The sequence below is a fragment of the Felis catus genome, chromosome B4 (genome assembly GCF_018350175.1).
Source record: "Felis catus isolate Fca126 chromosome B4, F.catus_Fca126_mat1.0, whole genome shotgun sequence".
Taxonomy (NCBI): Eukaryota; Metazoa; Chordata; class Mammalia; order Carnivora; family Felidae; genus Felis; species Felis catus.
The window spans coordinates 119,234,041-119,246,710 of record NC_058374.1 but is presented as its reverse complement, the minus strand read 5'-3'; the positions used below and the strand labels follow the sequence as shown (position 1 = coordinate 119,246,710).

Sequence of the window (12,670 nt, the reverse complement as noted above, 5' to 3'; positions counted from 1 at the left end):
TCTCCTGAGGTAACTTACCTAATCCTCTCACAACAACCCTTGGAATTAAGTATTCTTATTATCACTCTTATTTTACAGGTAGGAAAATTAAGGTTTAGAGACATTCATAACTTTCCCACCATTACACTCAGCACACGGCAGAGCAAAAATTCAAACTTAGGAAGTTTGATTTCACAGCACAAGCTCTCATCTGCTTCCTTCCACCTGTAAAGAAGACTTGGGGATTAGGGAGTTAAATACAAATGTGATAGGGTTCTACAAGTACAACAGCTGGAGAAAAAGTTCATATTTAGGGTACATTCATGCAAAAATAGGGTCCAGTATGTATGGTATATTCTGTATTGTTGAGATTGTATCTATAATAGTATGTTCAAGTTTGGATGATACTTTTTAACAGGTACTAACAAACTGGAATTGACTGATAATCATAGGGGATGAAAATGATCTCAAGGGAGGAACAGGTGAAAATGTTTTGGTTTAATGAAGATGTGCAAGGGGCCAGAGAGATAGATGTCTTTGGGAAGGACTGACTGTTCATCAGGTTGACCATACCTTGGTGTAATCACTACGGGTCCTGACTCTGTTCCCAGACTTGAAAGTTCAAGGATTTTACTGTGTCAGTTAATCAATATTCAGAGTTGATCATATACTTGGCAATTGACTCATACTAACCAAACTTCTAAGAGACTGATGTATATGCCAGAATGCAAATTAATTGTTTTCAATTAGGAACATAAGCACCAACCAGATTTTATACATGTATTCACTCACCAGAGCACTTTTTTGTTTTTAGGGTGTTTTATAGTCTTCTGTCAAAATGTGTATAATGCTGTGGTAAGCTAACTTGTTAGCTTGCAGGTAGGGTAAAATTGCAGGCCCTTGGCATTTTCTGACTTAGGGTGATGGTCAAAAACTGATGTCTCATTGTTGTATTAACTTGATTTGTATCTCAACATTTTATTTTTGTTTATTTTTGAGAGAGAGTGTGTGTGAGTGGGAGGGGGGCAGATAGAGAGGGTTACAGAGGATCCAAGCAGGCTTTGTCCTGTGAGTTCAGAGCCCGACGCAGGGCTTGAATTCATGAACTGTGAAATCATGACCTGAGCCGAAGTCGGACGCTTAACCGACTGAGCCAGGTGCCCCATCAGGTGGGTTATTTTTATTATTTATTTATTTATTTATTTATTAACTAAACTTTATTTATTTTTTTAAGATTTAAATCCAAGTTAGTTAACATATAGTGTAATAATTTCAGAAATAGAATTTAGTGATTCCTCACTTACCTATAACACCCAGTACTCATCCCAACAAGTGTCTTCCTTAATGCCCTTTACCCTTTTTATAATGCCCTTTTTATATTATTTTTGCTTCCCTTCCCTTATGTTCATCTGTTTTTTTTTCAATGTTTATTTATTTTTGAGAGGGGCAGAGAGAGAGGGAAACAGAATCTGAAGCAGTCTCCAGGCTCTGACCTGTCAGCACAGAGCCGGACATAGATCTCGAACCTACAAACTGTGAGATCATGACCTGAGCTGAAGTTGCACACTTAACCAACTGAGCCACCCAGATCCCCCTATATTCATCTGCTTTGTATCCTTTTAAAAAACTTTTTTTAATGTTTATTTATTTTGAGAGAGAGAGAAAGAGAGAGAGAGAGAGAGGGAGAGCATGCATGCACAAATTGGGGAGGGGCAGAGAAAAGAAGAGACAGAATCCCAAGGAGGCTCCAGGCCATCAGCACAGAGCCGGATGGGGGGCTCAAACTCACAAACTGTGAGATCATGACCTGAGCCGAGATCAAGAGTCAGACACTTAAGAGATCAGACTGAGCCACCCAGATGCCCCATCTGTTTTGTATCTTAAATTCCACATATGAGTGAAATCCTATGGTATTTGTCTTTCTCTGACAGACTTATTTCACTTAGCATAATACGCTCTAGTTCCACATTGTTGCAGATGGCAAAATTTTCATTCTTTTTGATCACTGAATAATATTCCATTGTATATATATATACCATATCTTCTTTATCCATTCATCTGTTGATGGACATTTGGGCTCTCTCCATATTTTGGCTATTGTTGATAGTGCTGCTGTAAACATTGGGGTGCATGTGCCCCTTCAAATCAGCATTCCTGTATCCTTGGGATAAATACCTAGTAGTGCAATTGCTGGGTTGTAGGGTAGTTCTATTTTTAATTTTTTGAGGAACCTCCATACTGCACCAGTTTGCGTTCCCACCAGCAGTGCAAAAGGGCTCCTCTTTCTCCATATCCTCACCAACATCTATTGTTGCCTGAGTTGCTAATTGTAGCCATTCTGTCGGGTGTGAGGTGGTGTCTCATTGTGCTTTTGATATGCATTTCCCTGACGATGAGTGATGTTGAGCATTTTTTTCATGTGTCTGTTAGCCATCTAGATGTCTTCTTTGGAGAAGTGTCTGTTCGTGTCTTTTGTCCATTTCTTCACTGGATTATTTGTTTTTTGGGTGTTGAGTTTGATAAGTTCTTTATAGATTTTGGATACTAGCCCTTTGTGTGACATGTCATTTGCAAATATCTTCTCCCATTCTGTCAGTTGCCTTTTAGTTTTGCTGATTGTTTCCTTTGCTGTTCAGAAACTTTTTATCTTGATGAAGTCCCAATAGTTCATTTTTGCTTGTTTCCCTTGCCTCTGGATACATGCCAAGTAAGAAATTGCTGTGGTTGAGGGCAAAGAGGTTGTTGCCTGTTTTCTCCTCTAGGATTTTGATGGCTTCCTGTCTTATGTTTAGGTGTTTCATCCATTTTGAGTTTATTTTTGTGTATGGTGTAAGAAAGTGGTCCAGGTTCATTCTGCACGTTGTTGTCCAGTTTTCCCAACACCATTCGCTGAAGCAGTTGGGTTATTTTTTAAAAATTGTTTTTAATGTTTATTTTTTAAGAGAGACAGAGACAGAGTGTAAGTGGAAGAGAGACAGAGAGAGAAAGGGAGACACAGAATCTGAAGCAGGCTCCAGGCTCTGAGCTGTCAGCACAGATCCCAAGGTGGGGCTTGAACTCATGAACCATGACCCTGAGCCAAAGTTGGTCACTAACCACCTGAGCCACCCATGTGCCCTGCAGTTGGGTTATTTTTAACTGGATGGAAGATTTCTACTGTTTTTCCTTTTTCTACAGTGTAAAGCGTTTTTCAAAATTATGTGTAACATTAGACAAAATTATCTAAAATCAATACATTTTTTAAGGAATTTTACATGTTGTGATTCCTTCCACTGCCCATGGAGTTCTTGGTAGTTCCTCTAAAGCTTGAGTCAGGGTTTATCTTCCAGATAGGTCTTTTGAAAAGAAACTATGGTTGGGCCATCTGGGTGGTTAAGCTCCACCCAGTTGGTTAAGCTCTGACCCTTGATTTTGGCTCAGATCGTGATCTCATGGTTCATGAGATCCAGCCCCACATTGGGCTCTGTGCTGATAGCATGGAATCTGCTTGGGATTCTCTCTCTCTCTTTCTCTCTCTGTCTCTGATCCTCCCGATTCATAGTGTTCTCTGTCTCTCTGTCAAAATAAATAAATAAACATTAAAAAAAAAGAACCTATGCTTAATTCATAGTTGTCCTGCATTCAGTCCACAATTCTTTATCTCCACTTGAATATGGACATTACTGATGACATACTTCAAACATTTCCCCACCTAGCGTCTTTGAGATCTAATTTCTTCAAGTGATTTTCTTTAGGGCCATGTTTAGAGTACATGGATCTGCCTAGTTCTCTATTTCAGACACCTGGCAAACATAAATGAGTTCAAATCATATTCCTTCCCCAGCTATCACACCCAAGAATAGACTATGGGATATGCCAATAGCTAAGGTCAAAGTATTTAATCATTTGGTCTTTCATACATTTAGCAACTCTGTCTTGTAGTTCTTTCCCACAGATGTAACAAATGGGTCTGTGAGTAAAGCAAAACCACATAGTTACTCTATGAGGCATTTTCAACAATGTGAGTCTATAGGTCTAAGCCATGGGGATAGACCTCAACTATCTACTGGGTTGTTTCTTATTGACTGATAGGTTCTTTATATAAATATATGTTTATATAAAATATTAATCTATGTTTAGATAATTAAGATAAAATGAGATGTATATGTATGCATTGTAAAAAATGAGGTATAAAATTTTGTCATATCAGTTGCAAATATTGTCTGACATAATTTACTTCCTTTCTGACATTTTATTTAAATTGCAGTATGGTTAACATATAGTGTTACATTAGTTTTAGGTGTAGAATATAGTGACTCAATAATTCCATACATCACCCAGTGCTCATCATGATAAGTATGCTCTTAATCTCCATCACCCATTCACCCATCCCTCCACCACTTCCCCTCTGGTAACCATCAGTTTCTTCTCAATAGTTAAGTGACCTTCTTTATATGTCCTCTGTCATACCATAATGTATCTGGGTTTTATGTTTTATCAAGATAGCTTTCTTCCCCCAAGATTATAATATATTTACCCATTTTTTATCCTTTCAAAAAATTTACATTTTAAAAACAACTGGAATTTATTTTAAAGCATACTATGAGGAAAGCATTTAATTTTAATTTTTTCCAAATAGATAACTCCTCCTAACACTATTTATTAAACACTCAGTCATTTCCTGACTGGTTTTAAATGCCTCATTTATCATATGCTAAGATCATATATATGTATGACTTCTTCTGGGCTTTTAATTCTGTTCTATTGATCTATTTGCCTATTTTGCACAGTACCACATTATTTCGAGTATTCTGACTTTATGGTACATTTTGATATCTGGTAACATAAGTCCTTTTTCTTGTTCTTTTTCTTAAGAATCTTGATTTTTTTTTGGCACATCTCATAGATGAACTTCAGAATTAGCTTGCCAATTCTATAAAATACCCTGTTGGAGTTTTGATTAACATCGTATCACATGTATTATTTAACGTAGGGAGCTTTAATATCTGTATAATATTGAATCTTTTTATCTAGGAATATCTTTTATGGCTTTCATTAAAATTATATGGTTGTCTTCAATAAATTTCATACTTTTAAGGTTTTTTTTAGGTAATTCAATGTTTCATTGGAAATGAATTATAACTCTCTTCTCTATTACATTTTTAAATTAGTTGTTGCTAATTATAGAAAGGCTATAGATTTTTATAGGTTAATCTTATTTCTACCTTTCTGAAAATTTAATTAGTCTAGAAATATGTGATTGCCTTGGATTTTCTGGGTATATATCTATTTATTAATTATGTATAAATAATTCATATTTATTTCTTTTTCCTGATCTTTTTGTATTGACCAGTAACTTGAGGGCAAAAGTATTGACTGTAAAAGGAGGTTTCATTATATCTTGTTCCTGACTTTTATGGGGACGTGGTATTTTACTCTACAGAATAGTTTACAGTTATTTTACTTTTCAGAATAATACTTGGAAATTGGCAAAATGTTGGTAATTGTTGAAGATGAGTGATAGACACACTGAGCTCATTATTCTTTCTGTCTGTATATGTTTGAATTTCCATAATAAAGGGTTAAATGAAAAAATAGTGGTGAAAAAAAAAAGAATAAGAATTGTTTTAGGTTTTTGGTGGAAACCCCTTTTCAAATTAAGGAAGTATGTTTTTTTCCTAGCTTATTATAAATTTTCTGTTTGGGGTGGGTATAGAAGATGTGTCTTCAAAAAACTATCTTTGAAAGAAAAACTGTGACAGGGCCTATCCATCTCAAAAGACCAAGGAAAAGTATGAGAATCTCAACATGAAGAATTGAGAACTCATTCACCAAATATTTAGATTGGCTTCTCTTTCTTTTCATCAACTGACAGTTTTCAATAAAAGGAGAAGTGCCTCCAGGGCCCTAGCACACTACTGCCAACAGAGAAGGGACTAAATAAATAATGTATCATTGTTAGAGGGTTTTGGGGAGGAGAGAGTCATGTTAGCTGTATTGTACCATCCAGGTCCGCTCTCAGGACTGAAGGATTTATCCCCCCAGATGCTGGGATGATGGTGGGCTGACAGTCTTCAGCTTCCGACCCTTTCAGGAATTGCTCGTGGCTGAAAAGAACCACCTTGCTCAAGCTTCTGCTTCCTTCCCAGGAGCAGCTGCATCCAATGACTGGCCTGTGTGGGGCTGTAAAATCCCAGCTTCCTTGTCCGACTCAGATCACGGTGAAAGGGCTTTCTCAGCTTCTGAGCTCCCTGCTGGGTGGCTGAGGCTTTAGGGTTGCCAGATAAAATAAATACAGATGCCCAGTTAACTTTGAGTTTTAGATAAACAACACTTTTTTAGAATCAGTATGTCCTAAATACTGCATGGGACATATTGCTACTAAAATTCTTTTTGCTGTTTATCTGAAATTCTAACTAGGCATCCTGTGTGTTTATTTACTAAATTTGGCAGCCCTATGAAGCATTGCAATCTAACTTGTCCTGGAAGCCTGTTTCTTTCCCTTACTCTACAGGTGTTGATTCTGAGAGCACTCCCCAACCAACTTCCTGCATGCTAACTTTTGTCTCAGAGTCTGCTTCCTGGGTCACGAGTCTGCAACAGGGTGAAAATTAAAGTAAAATATTTCCTTGCCCTGTCCAAATTTCAGAACCAACAGAGAGATTGGCACCTGGGTCCAAAAGACAGAGATCTCATTAGGGTGATTACTGAAGAATGGAGACTAGAGAATGTGGCTACTTCTGAGAGCCCAACGGGTTTGCTAATATGTCATTCCCAATCGAATTTACTCAGAGTGCCTCACTAAGTCTACTTTATAGCTGTGCCTGTAACCTGTTCATCAATTTAGGTAAGTCATTCCTCCTCTCTTGGGAAGGTGTAAGGGGGTGAGCAAGAAGCCAGGACTGCTAACTCTTGCTATAGTGACTCTACATGAAAACATGAAGCCAAGGGAAAGAGGTCTCTCACTAAACATGGCTTTAAAGCAGGATAAAAGCAGCCCTATTCAAATGGTCAATGCAGATGATCATATTTTGCCTGATGCAAAACAGGCGGAGACCTCTGAAAGTATGGATTCTGTCTCTTTTGCCTCCTCTGACTTTTCTCGTCTAAGTGAGGGATTTCCTCAGGACTTTTCTTGTCTCTCTTCTTTATGTGATCTGCTTTGTCAAGCTATCTAGTCTTAATATAATGCTTTCAGAAGCATCACCTTCAAATCGACATTTGCTTTGCCCTCTGTCCTGAGCTTCATTCAGTTCTGTATTTCAGTTTTATCCCCTACCCCTCAATTTTCTTGAAAGACCCTAAATCCAGTATATTTCTGCTTCAGCCACACTCTTGTCATGGTGTGAACAAATTTCCATTCAAGTTGCCAAGCAATGAGGGGTATGTTGTGAGGAGAATGCACGTGAGAACCTGGTGAAAACAAATATCAAGGCTTCAAGAAGAGCAGGGACAGGAGGATGGAACAAGACTTGAATGGCTTTTGTTTTAAATTTTCAAAGCACCTGTTTCTTGAGTGCTTACTATGTGCTGAACAAGAAAGGAATCCCAAACACCCTGTGAAGGGCCTCAGCTGTAGCTGTTGGGAGATTTCTACTCTAGTGATTCAGTCTTCACAGGACTCACTTTCTGTGTGTTTTGCTTCCTTCTGTTGTAACTGCTGGCATAAGTTTTCTCTCCGTCTCACGGCTTTCGCTTCTTCATTTTACTTATGCTTTGTGGTTCTTCTCAAGTTGATGACCGTTCTTGGCATCCTTTCAGGGTCACCTACATTTAACAGCCTTATTTCCTTGCGTGTGTATTTCTCTCCAGATTCCCAAGATAAGTATTTGATTGGCTGTGCTCAGGTTTTAGAGGCAGGGCTGCTCATAGGTCCCTGATGACACTATAGGTTGGCTGCGTCTGGTTCAGATGTTAACACAAGTTTAACCAGTTATGATTGGAGGGGTTATGTGGTCCCCAAGGGCTGCCTTTTACCCCTTTTGCAAGCCCCTCATCAGGGCAAGCACAATGACCAGCACAGGCCCAGCATTTCCCCAAAGGGAAGCTCAATCTTTCCCTTTGGTTAAAGGAACAACCGTCTTGCTTTCCAGTTAGTTGGGAAACCTAGTCTCATATTTGAATCCATTTTTCTCTTGATTTCCAATTTGTACCTGCCAAGTCACATTGATTCTTTGTAGACTGTCAGTCAGCTCAGGCTTCCATACCAAAATACCATAGATTGGATGGCTTAAACAACAGAAATTCATTTCTAATGGTTCTGGAGGGTGGAAAGTCAAAGATCAAGATGCCAGCATGGATGGTCAGGTCCTGATGAAGCCTCTCTTCATGGCTTGCAGATGGCCACCTTCTCCCTATATCCTTACATGGCAGAAAGAAAGAGAGAGCAAGCTTTCTGGTGTCTCTCTCTCTCTCTCTCTTTTTTTTATGTTTGTTTATTTTTGAGAGAAAGAGAGAGACAGCGCAAGTGGGGGAGAGGTAGAGAGAGAGGTAGACACAGAATCTGAAGCAGTCTCCAGGCTCCAAGTGGTCAGCACAGAGCCCGGCACGGGGCTTGAACTCACGAACCACCACGAGATCATGATCTGAGCCAAAGTCCAATGCTTAACCTCTTAATTGACTGAGCCACCCAGGCGCCCCCTGGTGTCTCTTCTTATAGAGGCACTAATCCCATCACGAGGGCCCTTACTCTCATAATCTCATCTAACCCTTATTACTTCCTCTCCCAATACCATCAGGGGTAGGCTTCAATGTCTGAATTTGCGGGCACATTCAGTCCATAACTTGGACTATTATCTGTTCCCTTGTCTTAATTCTCACTGTAACTGTTCACATCCGGAAACTCCTTATGCCTTTCTTAGACCCTTACAATAAATAACCTTTTAACATATTTTTCCCATTTCTGCTGATTTCACATCCTGCTTTCATACGTTCTCTTTTTTTTCTTTTTTTTACATTTATTTATTTTTGAGAGAGCACAAATGGGGGAGGGGCAGAGAGAGAGGTAGACACAGAATCTGAAGCAGGATCCAGGCTCTGAGCTGTCTGCACAGAGCCCAACACAGGGCTTGAACTCACAAACTGTGAGATCATGACCTGAGCCGAAGTCGAATGCTTAACTGACTGAGCCACCCAGGTGCCCCTTCCATACTAACTTTCTTAAAGTTCATCTTTTATCATGTCCCTCTGCTGCTCAAATAACTTCAATAGCTGCCTGAAATTAATTGAATAAAGTTTAAATGTCTTCATTTGTCATTGAAGGCCCTTCATTGAAGGGCGATGGATGCTTTTAATATGTTTTCCAATCATTTTCCTTTTCACATTTTCCATCTTGAGTCTGTGTTTCTTAAAGTGTAGTCCTCAGGACACCTGACCCAGATGTACTTGGATGTTGTTGAAAGTAGTTTCTTAAGAGCCTCCCTAGAAACAGGGAATGATATCTCTGTGAGTGGGGCCCAGGAATCTGTATTGAAGACAGGAATCCTAGTCGATTTTTTATATATATTAAACTTCAGGAGAGTGTACCCAGTGTGGTCAGTGAGGATAAGGAGAGTCCTCATTTTTGTGGATACTTTGAAAGGAGAGATCAGAATGTTTTTTATGGAGTAATGTAGAGATTACGCTCCTCTGGTGGTCACAGCATAATTAAAAATGGCCAGTTCATCCTCTGTATCAAGTGGCTGGTGATTCTAATTTTTTAAGGCAGTGATTTTCTTTTCTTTCTTTTCTTTTCTTTTCTTTTTTCTTTTCTTTTCTTTTCTTTTCTTTTCTTTTCTTTTCTTTTCTTCTCTTCTCTTCTCTTCTCTTCTTTTTTTTTCTTTTCTTTTCATCTTGTCTTTTCTTTCTTTTTTTAAGGCAGAGATTTTCAAGCTGTGCTCTGAGGAGCACTCAGAGGCCCCACAGAAAGTGAGGGGCACCTGAGTAGATGGGCTTCATAGCTTCATTTTCTCCTCTTTCACTAAAATAATTCCACTTTTATCTGTTTTATATTTTCAGATTCTAAGGTTATATATACATATATTATGGGGGTGTTGCCATTTATTTATGACAAATACTCCACGTCTGTGATCTTCTCCAGGAAACAATGCCATCAACCTTGGCCAGTCAGAGGAGAGAGTCATCGGACTCACCCATCCTACTAATGGCCCCACATGTAGTGTAGGTTTTAAACTGATGGTTGAACCTGCCTGTAACCCTGTGACTACATTCATCTGGATGGACATGTGGTCCTTGGCAGTGATGATGGTGGTTGCTGGTGGAGCATTTCCATGGCCAGTACAGGTCCATGAGCTTGTGTGCATAGGTCTGCATGTCAAGGGCGCACCTGCTGCCACTGCCACGAGAGCGGGTGCAGAAAGAAAAGTAAGACATATTTGAAAGAAGTGTTCTGGTTTAAGGTTTTGTAAGTATCTGTTCTGGTTTTAATCACATCTTTTACTCTTCCAACTTTCAAGCCATTTGAGAACTAAGTGCAATAGTTTGATGGAGATAAAAAAAAAATCAGCTTTATCATTGGTAAAGCTCAACTGGGAACTGCAGCCTGGATCCATGGCAACAATCAGGTTTTCCAATATCATCCCTCCAAGACTCAACTTTAGGACAACTCACCCCAGGGAGTAATACCTTTCCTTGATAGTCCTCAGCTTTTTGACCTTTTATTAATTCTTAAGGTTTTCCATGGGCAGTGTGGCAAATTTCCTTGGTAGAGGAGATGGTCAGTTTCTCCAGATGGTCTTGCTTCTTCCTTCTTAAGAGCAGACTTCTAATTCCAGCCACAACTTCCCTGAGAATCATGTGGATTTTCTTTTGCCGTGAGAAGGCTCTGAAATGGGACAGAAGAGGAGCACGAATTAAATGATCAGCACAGCTGCTCTGCATTCTTGCCTGAAAATCAGTCCCCATTCTATTTCTTATTTCAATTTATTCCCAGCTATGTTAGAGAATATCAGAAATGAGCACAGATGACAACATAAAATTTTCAAATAATATAATATCAGCAATATAAAAACAGCCCCCAGATCAAAAGTCTAATAACTAAATTTTCTTTCCTTTATATAAATTTAAGCACAAAGAAATTAGAGCTCTTACTAACTTGTCATTCTGTTCAGTTTCAGAGAGGTCTCACTCAGACTCTGGGTAGAATCAAGTTCTTTACTATTGGCAGCTTTGGCATTTCCCACTGGAATGGATATTGTTCACTGTGAGAGTTATCAGCACGGCAAACTAAGTATTTGCTCTTTAATGGCCTGTGATTGGATTTTACTTCACTACTGCCTTTGAAATTAGGCCTTGTCATATGACTCACACTGACCAGTGAAACGTGAGTTGAAATGATGTGTTACCTCCTGGTGGAAAATTTATGAGCCAGTGTGCACTTTGCTTAGCTCTATACTTCTTCCCTGGCACGTGTGGAAGTATTGGGTTGAGAAGGAATATGCAACAGATGAGGTCTCTGGTTTATTATAAGCAGAATCCCCTTGCTGACTTACAAAAGACATGTAGTGTGGACTGAAAAATGAATTGTCATTGTTATGAAAATTGTGTTTTGGAATTGTTTGTTTCTGTGTAATAACCTAGTTCATAATGACTGATGTACTCTCTCAGGATACTGAAACTGAATTAATTCAACCTAAATATAGTCTTTCAAAAGTCCCACTTTTTAAGAAGTCTAAAATCTGAGTGGGTCGCATAAATGTAATTGTCAAAAATTTAAAACATAGTCAAATCTCTTATCTCTTAAGTAGTTATTACAAGCAAAATGATCTTCCCTGAACCCCAAGCTTGATGGGTTCCTGACCAGCCGTTCAGTAGTATTTGAAGGAAGGATGGAGATAGTGGAAACACATGTGTAAAGAGACCATCCTAGTCTTAGCCTCACCAGGATATAGTCAGTCTGTGTCAGTTGCTTGGAGACCATGACCGATAAATAGAAACTCAGGAAAATGTTCCTCAAGAGATTAATTATGGATTAACTATGGCACCATGCCCTGTGTTTACTGCATCTTGGGCAAAATTTATCTATGCATAATGCATCCTGTCTCAGAGAATGGCTTTTGTAAAATTTAGAAATTTACAAAGGTGACATGCTCAGACAATTATTTGATGTATCCTTCAGTATATTCAAAACCTGCTTAGTCCCATCTGCCTTTTGAGGCCTACATCTCTGTTTCACTAGGGTAGAACTGAATGTGGGTTCTTAGGACATTACCTCCACTTTTTTCAATGAGAGGCACTTCTAGTCCTTTACTACAATGGCTGTTGCCTTGCGCTCTTGCTTTGGAATTGCCTTGGCTAGGGGTCTGCAAACTATGGTACCTGGGCAGAATCCAAACCGGCTGCCTGTTTTTTATATGGTAAAATATAAATTTACATTTATATTTAAACGTAATTAATTTATTCCATTCATTAATAAGTATAATTTTTTTTTTTTTTACATTTTAGGTGGTTGAAAAAAGCAAAAGGATAACATTTTGTGACACATGAAAATTACACGAAATCCAATTTTGATGTCCACATATAAAATTTTATTGCGGTACAGCCATGTTCATTCATTTCTGTATTGCTTATGGCTTCTTGGACATGCTAAGGCAGAGTTGAGTAGTGGCAACTAAGACTGCGTGACCTACAAAGACTAAAATATTTGCTAGCTGGCCCTTTACAGGAAAAGTTTGCTGACTACTAGCCTAGGCATATGTTTTGCCTCCTTCAGCCG

The 12,670-nt window shown here is 38.8% G+C and overlaps 1 non-coding gene and 1 pseudogene across 1 annotated transcript; both read right to left on the bottom strand.

Annotated features, from left to right (window-relative positions):
* Window positions 1-3,887: 3,887 nt before the first annotated feature.
* Window positions 3,888-4,018, bottom strand: LOC111561575. Its single transcript, XR_002744217.1, has one exon. It is a non-coding gene; the product is annotated as a small nucleolar RNA SNORA18 (small nucleolar RNA).
* A 5,882-nt stretch (window positions 4,019-9,900) lies between these two features.
* Window positions 9,901-10,269, bottom strand: LOC101093031 (annotated as a pseudogene).
* Between the last annotated feature and the right edge of the window lie 2,401 nt (window positions 10,270-12,670).